The following is a 12176-nucleotide window of genomic DNA, read 5'->3' as shown; positions in this document are numbered from 1 at the left end:
TTCTTCTAAATATTTGACATTTCCTAAGTGGTGAAAAATTAAACATAAGCACCTGTTTGATCGAATATAAACCGAGACACGACACGATGAATGATGATGAAAAAACATCATCTCAAATGTGCAGCTGACACACACTATTTACCAAAACTAGCCAATTTTTATTTTTACTTCTGAATATTTAGGTTATCAGACTCATTAATCAGGTTGGCTCCTTATTAGCAACAAAGTGAAGGTTCATTAAGACCTCCTTAAAATTTGGCTATGGTGGTTTACTCACCCTAACCAATAAAGGCAAGCCAACCTCTAAGTGCCTCTCTCGAGACATGAGTGTCATTACCCCCAACACCTGATCTTAGGAGATGTGTGGTTTTTGTGCAGAAAGGCAAAGGCATTGGTGGGAAGTCCTTTCACTGCATGGTTTAATCGGCCAGTCAGTGAAAAATGTAGTCCGAACCTTTTTGCAGTAACCTAGAAAAGACTGCGTGTAAACCTTTTTACAGTAATCTTACCTAGAATAAACTGCATGTAGTGAGCCGAGAAAAAACAATTAGTTATATCTTATTTATTCAAGACTATCATAAGCTCTTGATACAATTGGTTATTTCAATGAATTAGATTTTCTCAGCTTGTGACTGCATTGACACTAGTTAAAGTTACTTAGTTTTCAGTGCCAGGAATGTAATCTGCACGGTTAATACATAATTCATTCAGTAAAAGTGTTAAGAGAAAATATGGAAATCGATAAGTAAATGTCGTTTGATGCAACTAGCAAAAAAACTGACAGCAGGATTCGAATTCGGAACATGAAATTCGAAAGCTGTGACAACTTTGAAATAATAAATTGGTTCGAAAACCAAACTAGCCACTACGAGCATGAAAAAAAGCTACGATTTTATGCAACACTTTGCTTGGATTTTGATTTTTTATTTTTTGATTGCAGAAGGTGTGAAAACAAGAGTATTCAACTCGAGAATAAAAGGTTTGGACTGGAGTTCCACAAAGCAGTCAGGACCTCTTTTGCGGTGGTCAGAAATTACTGCAACTTCAACTTCGATAGGCTCCGAATTCAATAAAAAAAGAAATTTTAAAAAAATGAAATACAATCTACCACCTTTAGGGGTTCCCTTAATTTAAAGTGTAAATGGCAACCAACAATACAAAAGTGGGATCAATTTGAAACCTTAACCTATGTCTTCTCTTGTAACTAGTCTCTGTAGCAAAAGTATTTCGTAAGTAAATAATATTTTTGAGAAAATTTCAAAAACTATTATCTAACATACACTATTATATATCATCTGCTAGATTTATGCATCTAGTAGAGAGATAATTGTATCAAACTCAAAACAGAATGCCCCATTGTTTTCATGATATCGTGAGGCACCACTCAAACCACTCGGCCCATACACGTCGGCGCGAGTAGGTCAAACATTAACTATGATAACTGAAAGCAGTAAGACAACTTTGTATTATCTTGGCCAAGTAACTCGTGGGTAGCAAATGAGCAGTATAAACGTCATTTGTCTCACAAGACGGCCGTGGTTCGTATGGACTCTTCAAGTATCAAGATAATGTATATCCTCCTTTTTTGCTAAGTTTTATATGGCTGCCCAGTTGGAAATTATAATGTAAAAATTTCCTCACCACTACAGAAAAAATGATTTAAATTGGAAATTAATATGTCACATATACCTAAAGGTAACAATTGATGGACACTTAAAATAAATACGTAGGTTTTGATTTTGAGGCAACGCAGCCTGAGAATAAAGATATTTTGATTTGATTTGACTGACCTACAATAACTATTCATTAAACAGAACTCTTAAAACTGACCGTACTTTGAAATAGAGAAACAAACTTTTGATGAAATCGTCGTTCATCTGCATCACAGGCCAAAAATAGCAAAGCCTCAAGCTTGAGATCGCTCATCCCACCCTTGTAATAAACAGCAAAATAATATGCATAATGTAGATAGTACTGAATGTGAAATTTAATTATTTATGTAGAAACAAAAAGAAAGCATAATTTAATTGATAATTATTGATAGTTTAAAATTAGTTTTTTTTTACTATACAAGCTTTCCTGATACAGCAAGATCTATGAAAATCCATTATCGAATGGAAGGTCATAGATACGAACACTGTAGTTCCAGAGTACATGGACAATGAAATTCGGGCAGAGTGTGTCATCTCTCTCAGTCCGCTGGGAATACTGCTTGCACGGAATACTAGGAGGCTCTTAGATAAGTAGTTTTATAACGTCTGCACTACGCCAATGTTACTTGGAACACACAGGAATTGTTCTGTTGTAGGTATGCTGCTCTTAGAAAATCAGTAAGGACGAAATATTACTATAGTTTTAATTGATTTTTAACTGCCTCGTTGGTCTAGCTGTCGCAAGTGCGGCTGCTGAGCACGAGGTCTCGGGTTCGATTCCCGGGTCGGGCCGAAATCGCTTTGTGGGTTTTAGAAGACTTTCACAAAGCAGCCCGGAGCCTGGAAATTGGTGATTGATACACCCGTGCATCGGAGAGCACGTAAATGTCGGTCCTGCGCCTGATCTCTCTCTGGTCGTGTCGGATTGCCGTCCCATCGGGTTATGAGAGTGAAGGAATAGGGAGTGCACCTGTTTTTGCGCAAATGCTTGTGCACTATAATATGTCCTGCGCAATTGGCTGATCTCCTTAAATGAGAACAGCCGCCGTAGCCGATAATCGGCTAGGAGGACATCATCATCATCATCATCATCATAGTTTTAATTGATTTTCTAACCAATTGGGCAAACAAATGAAAAATCTAGTTAAAATAAATAATATTTTTTTTATGTTAATATTGTATTGTACTGTGTGTGTCTTTACAATGTGCACATATCGTCATAAGGATGCCTTATTTAAAAGCAAGATTAATTTTAATATTCTTGCCATTTATAAACGATTTGTACTGTGAACTGTCGTGTTATCATAATCAAACGATTAATTAGCATACTACTAGTACATTCGCATCACTCGTTTGCTACGACTTTGCTAATTCGTAGACCCAATTTACTACGCCACGCTTATCCGTAGCAGACGTACGCGCGTGAATGCGTGCCACTCTTTAATATTACAAATCTATATGTCGTATCTATATTTCGTATATAGCATCCGAATAATTTTGCAATGATCGATTTTACTATTTGGACTAAGACTGCAATTTGTTATTCAACAACGCATTATGTAATTTTAATTTTTCGAAACTAATAACTATATAACCTATTTTTTTGAGTAGTAAGTGTATGATTTTAATCAATGGGATTAAGCTTATAGTGTATCGACTAGAATCGTGTATTAAAGATATGTCTTTTTTAAATTGAATTACTAACTAAACTTCATGTCATTAACGGCCAGTTTCTTCATCAAAAGTTAAAGTAATGTCTAAAGTAAAAGTAACGGTCAAATTCGTTTTTTCAAGGCTAAAGTGACAGCAAAACTAATAGAAAAATTGGATTTGACCGTTACTTTAACTTTAGACATTACTTTGACTTTTACTTTGGCTTTAACTTTTGATGCAGAAACTGGCTGTTAAAGAATAATATTTAGTTTTTCTTAATATTTTCATATTACATACTTGGAAGAAAAGCGCAGAGTAAAATAAATTATTTGTGAATTTCGTTTTTAATGTTAACGTGTTTTCTCCTCGTATAAAACTAAGGTTTTTGTTGAAAGCTATATATGTATTATAATTATTTTCAGTCTCAGAAAAAATACAAAGTGACTTCCCACGTTTATATCACTGTATAGATACAATTAAAAATATCTTGCTGAATGAAGATACCAAGACAGAATTAAATAGTTGTATTGTATTTTAGTGTTTCCAATGCATTATGTTTTGTTTGATGAAACATTAATGGACTAACATTCTATTTACCTCTAGATCAAAATAAAGGTGATGGTTTCATACAAAAAAAAAAACAGAATCGACAGCAATGAAATGTTTCCCAATGGATTCATTATGATAGACCTTTGATGGTGCCAAGAAGACCGGCCTGAAATCCATGGGGTATAGAAGCTATATCATATTATCACAAAAATAGGTTATGTTGAATTTATGTTGATTTTAAAGATTATTTACATCAAGGAACATAAACACGAGGTACACTAACATTATGCCTCTACAAGCCATCTTATGTTCTTCTTTTATGTACACTCTTATGTACTCCCCTAATGTACTCTCTTATGTTCTCTCCTAAGTATATACTCTTTTATGTACTCTCCTATATACTCTTTTAAGTGCTCTATTATGTACTCTCTGATGTACTCCTCTTATATACTCTTCTTATGTACTCATCTTATGTACTCTTCTTATTTACTCCTCTTATGTACTCTTTTATGTACTCCTGTTATTAACTCCCCTTATGTACTCCCCTTATGTACTCCCCTTTATGTACTCCTCTTATGTATTCCTCTTATGTACTCCCCTTATGCACTCCTCTTATACTCCTGTTATGTACTCTTCTTATGTACTCTCTTATGTTCTCTCCTATGTACTCTTTTATGTACTGTCTTATGTAATAACTTAGCGATGTGAAACGGACCAATCACGAGTCTGCATTCAACTTCTAATGAACATGAAACAGTTAAAGTAATTTTTCTTTTTAACTAAAATCATGATCGAAAAAAACGTTATAAAAAGAGAATCCCATGGTTTTTAGATTATATGAAATATTTTTTAAATCCTCACATAATAATAATTCTGTTGACTCTGTGTGGCTTTTGGCCATCTCCTCAGAAAGAAATGCAGATTAACCATTTAAATATAACATTTTTAGGTACATAAACAATAGAATATAAGTTATACCAAACATACTAACCTCTTAAAAATGCATTCTTCAATCAAAAATTCAGTTGATAAAAGTTTACATATAATTTAGTTATTAAACCTAATGCGTTAATTGAACTTGATGTAGTACGGTGCTGTGCCTGCAAAATTTAATTTAAACTTTCCCATTAGGCATCGCATCCAAAGGTAGCGTATATGCAACGTTTGCTTCGACCATCTAACAATCAGTTCATTTCATCCAAACTTTATCGGACAGCAGTAACACTAAATGGATGGTTAACCGAACTCCAACTGGCAATGAATCAATCATCCTTAAAAAATTACAATATTATGCAATTAATATGGGTGTAAGAATCCAAAAGATTGCCATTGAATCAAAACCAAATCATACAAATAGATAATAAATAATACATAGATACGCCCCGGCTCCGCACGTGTGCAATGCTAAAATTAAAAATAACAGTATTCTTCCACTATATAATGGTAATTATAAATATAAACCTTTCTCTTTAATCAATTTATCTATTTAAAAAAAACCGCATCAAAATCCGTTGCGTAGTTTAAAAAATTTTGGCATACGTAGGGATATTGGGACAGCGACAGACATTTTGTTTTATAGTGTGAAGTGATAATTTATCCAAACAAAAAGAAGCTCAATGATGATCTGTCATAGGCTTTTTGGTTTGCTAAGAAGAACGCAGCTGATTATCATTTAAATCACATACAGTTAAGGGTTTATAATTACATTAATACGTCGTTAGGCGATGGCTTGGCAACATATCACTTGATATTCCAATTTGTCAACCATGAACCCGCAACATCAGTAGTATCGAACGCGGTTGAAAATGTTTTGGCAACAGTCGTAACATTGTAACTTGTCATGGATAATTAGCTAGGTTTGTACTATTAACTGTAGGTGAACTACCGAAGTATCGACCACAGTGTTCCCACGGAGTTTATAAATACTTTATCATAATCTGCACAGCCGGGTAGTGTAGGGAAGCCGTCAAATGAATTGGATTAGCTGTTCTTATGTCCCTTGTCAACACACAACGTTGTCCTCAGTACTTAATTTTTAATAACATTTTGTCCGAACTGACGTTGCTTTAAAACATAACAAAAAGTTGTTGAGGAAAGCAACATTTTTAACGCGGTGTATGAATTGAATTTATTGTTTCTATTGAAGACTGAATTATTTGACTGCAGATGCCTTAACAAACCTATTTTATAATAACAGTTGCTGAAAATATTTTTAATTTTGTTACTAATTAAAAGAAAAATGTAAAAATTTACCTGAGTTGAATGTATGGGTAAATCTTCTGCTTTTGGTTTATCACGTTTGACATTGAGCGTTAGTACTTTACCAAGAATATATTAATTAACTGGCTAATCGTGATGCACCCACGTCTGTTTCATCAAGTTAATTATTTATGGGATGATTTTCAGTCGAGTAAAAATAGATTTTACTGAGTGCACTATTAAGAAGAAGCAAATATATTTTTAGTCGAATTAAAATCTCTAGGCATAACAAATAATGTCGCATGAACGCTTATTGAAATACGACTACTTTATTTTATTGGCAATACAGCAATATATGACCGAATATTATGAATACCTACGTAGACAGAGGTGGATACATTTTACGAGGCAGCCTTTCAAATTTCTTCGCTTATACGAGTAGATATAAATATGTGTGAGTTGCAGGTCTGGCTACTAGTATCGATTTCCGCAAGGCTAAGCCCAAATGCCCTATCATTTCACTCCTGTGCTCATCTAAAACATCAATATACACTGCAGGGTTTTTTCTCTAGCACTATTTTTTGTTTCCAAAATAATGCAATGTAATTTAGGCGTTTATTCAGGTTTATTAAATTTAGGTCAGGTATTGTAATTTGTTTTCATTTTTTCTCACTACAAATAATACCATAACTTATCGACCCCTTTTAAATTTTACGTTAAAGTTTCAGTCTTCATGGCAAAGGTGAATAGCAAAAGCGGTAAATAAATCCAAAACGATTGAAAATTATGGCTTTTTAAAGTAAGTAAGATTGACGTTTGAGAGCACGCAATATATCGACATAATATTGTAACTACCTTCCTTTTACAAAATTGTATAGGAAATAACGATGCAGTTGTAAACAACTACATGATTGGAAATAATGGTCGTGCGCAAGATAAATATGTTATTGCAACTTAATCACGTGAATTACGACTGATTGAAAGCCATGAAAGTACTTTTATCTAAGAAAAAATATATATTCCTTGAATTTCTATCTTTCTAAGTAACCAAAAGTTTAAACGGTCTTATTGTTTTATAGAATAATAAATATGTCTTGATATAATTACTAGTACCTATATTATTTAATAAGTATAAAACGTTAATAATTTTGCATGTCAAAAGACAAGAAAAGCTTTTTCACACCAGCGGATTTTCCCTTCGGTTTTTCCGAGCGACATTGCTCGATTCGCACTGCCACTGACAGCCAACAATCGAAGAGCACTGGTATAAAAGGTGACGTTTAAAACAGAGCAAAAGAGTCCCTGGCTGGAGGCTTTTCATGCTAGGCATCCACAGGGAAAAGTCCGGTTAAGCAATACACGGCCTCCTAGGCTAAACTGCGAGATGCCATGCCAAAAAAAAAAACAGAGCAAGAGATTTTTTCCGCGTGTAGTGGGTCGCGTGTTTACGTTCGGTTTTGATATGCGCGAAAATTCGCTAGTGTGAGCTTTCACACTAGTAGTTATTACGACTTCTAAAACGAAAAAGAGCGATCAAAAGTACAAATGTACAATGTACATAATATGTATTGATATTATTATGATTATGTAGAATATTAGGTCCTCAGTGGATCCTACTGATATAACATATTAAACGCAATTTTTTTATGTATGGTTGATGGATGTATCAATGTTTCTCTTTCATGCAAAAACTATCAAATTACTTTTAATGTAACTTGACAGATACTAAAGCTTATAGAACTAACATTAACATACTGGCAACTTTTTGCTAAATAAAATGAGACGTTTCGAGATCATTCTGAAAGTAACATTTAGCTTTTCTTCTACCTTGGACCAATTTCAATGGAATGGATGATATTTATGTATGTGGTTTGATGAAGTAATTATGTTTTAGCACAAAATCTAACACGAATCGAATCGAAGCACAAGTTCTTTTTTTAAATATTTTTAGAACTTAGAAGCATGTGACATTTTAATATTTTAGACCTAACAAAAAGTAATTTTAAAAAATGCAATATTTTATTGTATACATTATTCTATAAATAATGAAGAGGAACTGATGCCCTGTGATCTCTTTATTATATTTTTAGTTGCTTATATTTTTTAAAGAGAAATTTAAATGTGATAAGTAACATACAGTTTCTAATACTCCTGTTTATATTAAAGTTGTCACTTCTGCCTTCGAGCCAAATAAACCAAGTTTAAAGTTCTTGATGATTTTTTTTTTAATATTTCCGAGGTCCTGGTCAATAGCGCGCTACGCGCTACAGTACTCTAATAATTTTCGTATCGTTTTTACCTATAAAAATAATAAAACAAAATAATATTTTATCGATTTTGTAGGAGTATCATACTGAATGAAATGTGCACAGGTAAGTAGTCAATGGCATGGTAAGTAGTCAATGGCATGGTAAGTAGTCAATTAATTATCCTCCCATCGAAGGGGAAAATCTATAAAACCAAAGTCAGACCTACTATTCTGTGTGGTTCAAAGAAGTGGCCCATAAAAGGTATGAACAAAAGGGATGAGAATGTTTACAAGCATATGTACTTATATGGAATAAACATAAGTACCTATATAATGGAATATAATACTGAATACGCGAAAATAACATCTAGCCAGGTGCTACGGAAGACCATCATTCTTACATCGAACTAGTATATACCCCAGTTACCGAGTAATTCCTCAGCAAGACTAAGAAAACTTCTATTTCTATGCATTAAATAAGTTACTCGGAAGAATAGTGGATACTTCAGCCTGTCTACATTGCACTCGATGCAATCAGTCAATCTTTTAAGGCTTTTATTTATGAATCGATCTATTTCAAACATTTGTATTCCTAAAAGAATACTGAGGGAATTTTAGGGAAAATTAATTTATTTGTATTTCATTCGTATGTACATAGATGTCATTAAACTTATCAGTTTCAAATCATAACAAGACCCAAACCATCTTTTCATCATTCAGATCAACCGAGCCATTAATAGTTGCTCGTAGCGACCTCTACATCCGTAAAAACCAAAACTGTACTACCTTAGTTTCGCAGTTAATGGGCAGATGGCGCATTCAAAATATATCAACATGGTAGGAGTACAGGGTACTCAGAGAACCTTAATCCATAGAAAAAAATACAATTGTAAAGATAAACTTAAAACTGAAAGTATTTAAAATACAATTATATATTCTACAAGTAAGGTACAAGGTCTCAAATTTTGCATCACCGCATAGTGCACCTAAGTCTAATTATCAAGAGTGAAATGCAGCCAAAGCTAGACCTTTGCCAACCAATTTCGTAAATGGAATGGAAGTTTAACTTGAAAAACTTTTCTATTACCTTCAAAAAGTTTTAACGTCAATGTGTCATTCGATGTAAAACTTATGTGGCCATTAAAGGTACCTACTATGGTAGGTATATAGACAAACTTAATTTAGAATACGTTAGCAAATACGACAAAAAATAGAAAGAAATTAGTTATATTCAGTTATAAAAAGATATAACTATAAAGAAATAAATATAGTTACGTTTAAAATAAATATGAACAGTAGGTTTCACAATTTAAAATATATATCAACAGTAACAACGATTGTTTGTTACTCACATAAATGTGAATTAACTTGAGAATAAAAGATGATGAACCAGTTATCGATTAGCCCAATTCGCTTGACGTGACAGTAGCCAGTGCAACAAGTCGTGATGTTCAATACCATTATCACAGCCGATGTTCCTATTCCCCTCTAAACAGTTAAATATTTAGCTTTAATTATATACAGATCGATATTATGTTAGCTATCTCGATGCTCTCAAAGTATTCACCGCTGCATTTGAACTACAAATGTTGTATACCCAAGCTATACCACTTGAAGTAACAGTTCGAGTGATTGAGTTGTAGCTGCTTATACATTTGTAAAAATAACGAATACATTCATCTTAATTCAAGGCCATCGATGCTGGAATAAATAAAACTACAATGAAGATGGATGATGGTATGCACGAGGCAGTCACCAGATGACTCGTTCTGGGAAGCTCGAAGATATAAAATGCAGTAAATGATGCTTCTAATCACTAAAAAGCTTAATGTTTACACTACATACGCTTGTCAGGATCGATCACATCTAACTTACCGTAGGATCATATCAATCGGAACTATAATCCAACTATCAATACTGTGTATAGAGCTGACTGCTGGTCTATTTGATACACATCGCTGCTGACACACAATCGATCAGATTTTACTATCCGTTTAGTTGTTTAATGTTACACAACTTCGGATATCATGAGACCTAAAAGGAAATATCGTGTAGTTATCTCTTTTGCCCCTAAAAGTCCGAGTTTAATTGATCTTTTTGCTTAATTTTGATACTTTGTTTCTGTAAACAATGCTACGTTTTTGCTATAACTACAAATGATTCAAAATCTCTAACATGTACTGATCTCAATACAACAAATAACATCAATACTCCTGTGCATTTTGGGTCCCTACTACGCTTTATTAAAAGGAATTGTTTAAAACCCCTATCCTCTACTGAAACACAAAATGTTAGTTAATTATCATTTAAATTGACCCCCAATCTTCTATTACATGAACTACCAACGCCTTAGAAAAATTTAAGAACCGAGATTTTGCAACGCGATAACTCATTTGAGAATGACACCGATGCATCCGGCCTTTAAGGGCGGTGTCGAGTGTTTACGGCAATTACAAAACAGGGTAAAAGCTAGTGGACGTACATAAACGTATGCACAACCTTATCATGCACCTCATTCACTTTTTAAGCTCAGAACCAGAGCGCAAAAATGGGAAACGTCAAGTGATTAGCACTGATGTCGTGCAGGGCGCGGCGTGCGTGATGGCCCGGTCGGAGCGCGGCGCGGCACACACTAGGGCGGGCGGCGGACACGGCAGCGTTACGTCAGCGCGGGGCGCAGGGCCGGGGGGAGGGAGCCCCGCACTACTGCATCCTCCGAGCGCCCATCTTCGCCCGGCTTCGCTGAAAAACGTGACATCTCTGCTCCGCGCCGACCGCTCCCCGCGCGCCCCGCTCCATCTCTCTCCAAGGACCGTACCATCACTCACTCGTGGTCATTTTGTGTAGAAACTCATTACGTAGATGCAATTACGGGTACGGTCACATTTATAGTAGTTAATTTACTTATAATAAGGTATTCAATTTTAAATCAGTCAATTAAGTGAAATAACTTGGAAATCAATTTTTGAGTAAAAAATTACTGACGTATGTTCGACGTTCGGTTCGGTGCAAGTTTGTTTTTTTAAATAACTTTGACATGAACTAACTTTTTGTCTTTGACATTTGTTGATTTTAATTTTGAATTAATGCCCATCATGTCTAATGTGTGCGCTTTGTGTAAAATTATGTACAGTATAACTTTTTATGCTGTAAGAGTTATTATTCTGTCCAATTACTAAAATGAAAAGGTATAAAAATTGGAAATTCAAGAAAACAACAACATTTTTTTTAGATTTATTTTTCTTTGAATAATAATAAAAAACAAAATTTAAACTCTAAGAAAGAAATTCGGCATTCAGCAAAGATATAATTATGGAAAAAATAATTGCTAGAATTTATAAATGTTAATTAACTTATCAATAAACTCTATTTAACGTAATTAAATTATGAGGTAGATGTTTGCAAATAGTCTTTCATTAAATCTTATAAATTAAAACTATATTATAACTACTGCTATATAAAATGAAATGCAAAAAGACCCGTAGTGAATAATATCTATTAACCGATCTGCCGCTACCGTGATGTCATGTCGACTACAATTACTACATACCATTAACTATTTAAGTGTTTCATTAATTAATTATTTAGAGACAAGATAAGATTTCAGTTGTTATTGAAATATGTAGGTCAAGTTTAAGAAGCATGTTAGTGTTTAAACTGAATGTTGAACAATTCATTTTTGTAATTCTTGTCTAATGCGCATGTCACCGAACACAGATCATTTTCAACTGCAATTTAAAAATAAATGACATACAATTTGATGTTATTTGTTAATATAGTATGTAACATGTAAGTTACTAGAAAATTATTGTACAATTTGTTAAATTGTAATCTGAAAACTTTTAAGTATTTTTCCAACTTCTGTGCCCGGTGCA

At 33.8% G+C, this 12176-nt stretch overlaps 1 protein-coding gene across 8 annotated transcripts in view; it reads right to left on the bottom strand.

The window, feature by feature from the left end:
* The window catches only part of Sif (still life), an 80445-nt gene extending 69510 nt beyond the window's left edge, over nucleotides 1-10935 (bottom strand). For 2 of the 8 annotated variants that reach the window (XM_064034123.1, XM_064034129.1), the window contains exons 1-2: nucleotides 10784-10934; nucleotides 10177-10335 (exon numbers count right to left, since the gene is read on the bottom strand). The gene's annotated coding sequence lies outside the window, so the exon portion shown is untranslated. Of the gene's footprint in view, nucleotides 1-10176; nucleotides 10336-10783 lie in introns of all 8 variants that reach the window. The other 6 variants (XM_064034124.1, XM_064034127.1, XM_064034125.1 and 3 more) reach the window with 5 other exon arrangements.
* Between the last annotated feature and the right edge of the window lie 1241 nt (nucleotides 10936-12176).

This window comes from Helicoverpa armigera, chromosome 4 (genome assembly GCF_030705265.1).
Source record: "Helicoverpa armigera isolate CAAS_96S chromosome 4, ASM3070526v1, whole genome shotgun sequence".
Lineage (NCBI taxonomy): Eukaryota > Metazoa > Arthropoda > Insecta > Lepidoptera > Noctuidae > Helicoverpa > Helicoverpa armigera.
The sequence above is the reverse complement of the archived record's forward strand: the minus strand, read 5'-3'. Positions and strand labels throughout refer to the sequence as shown.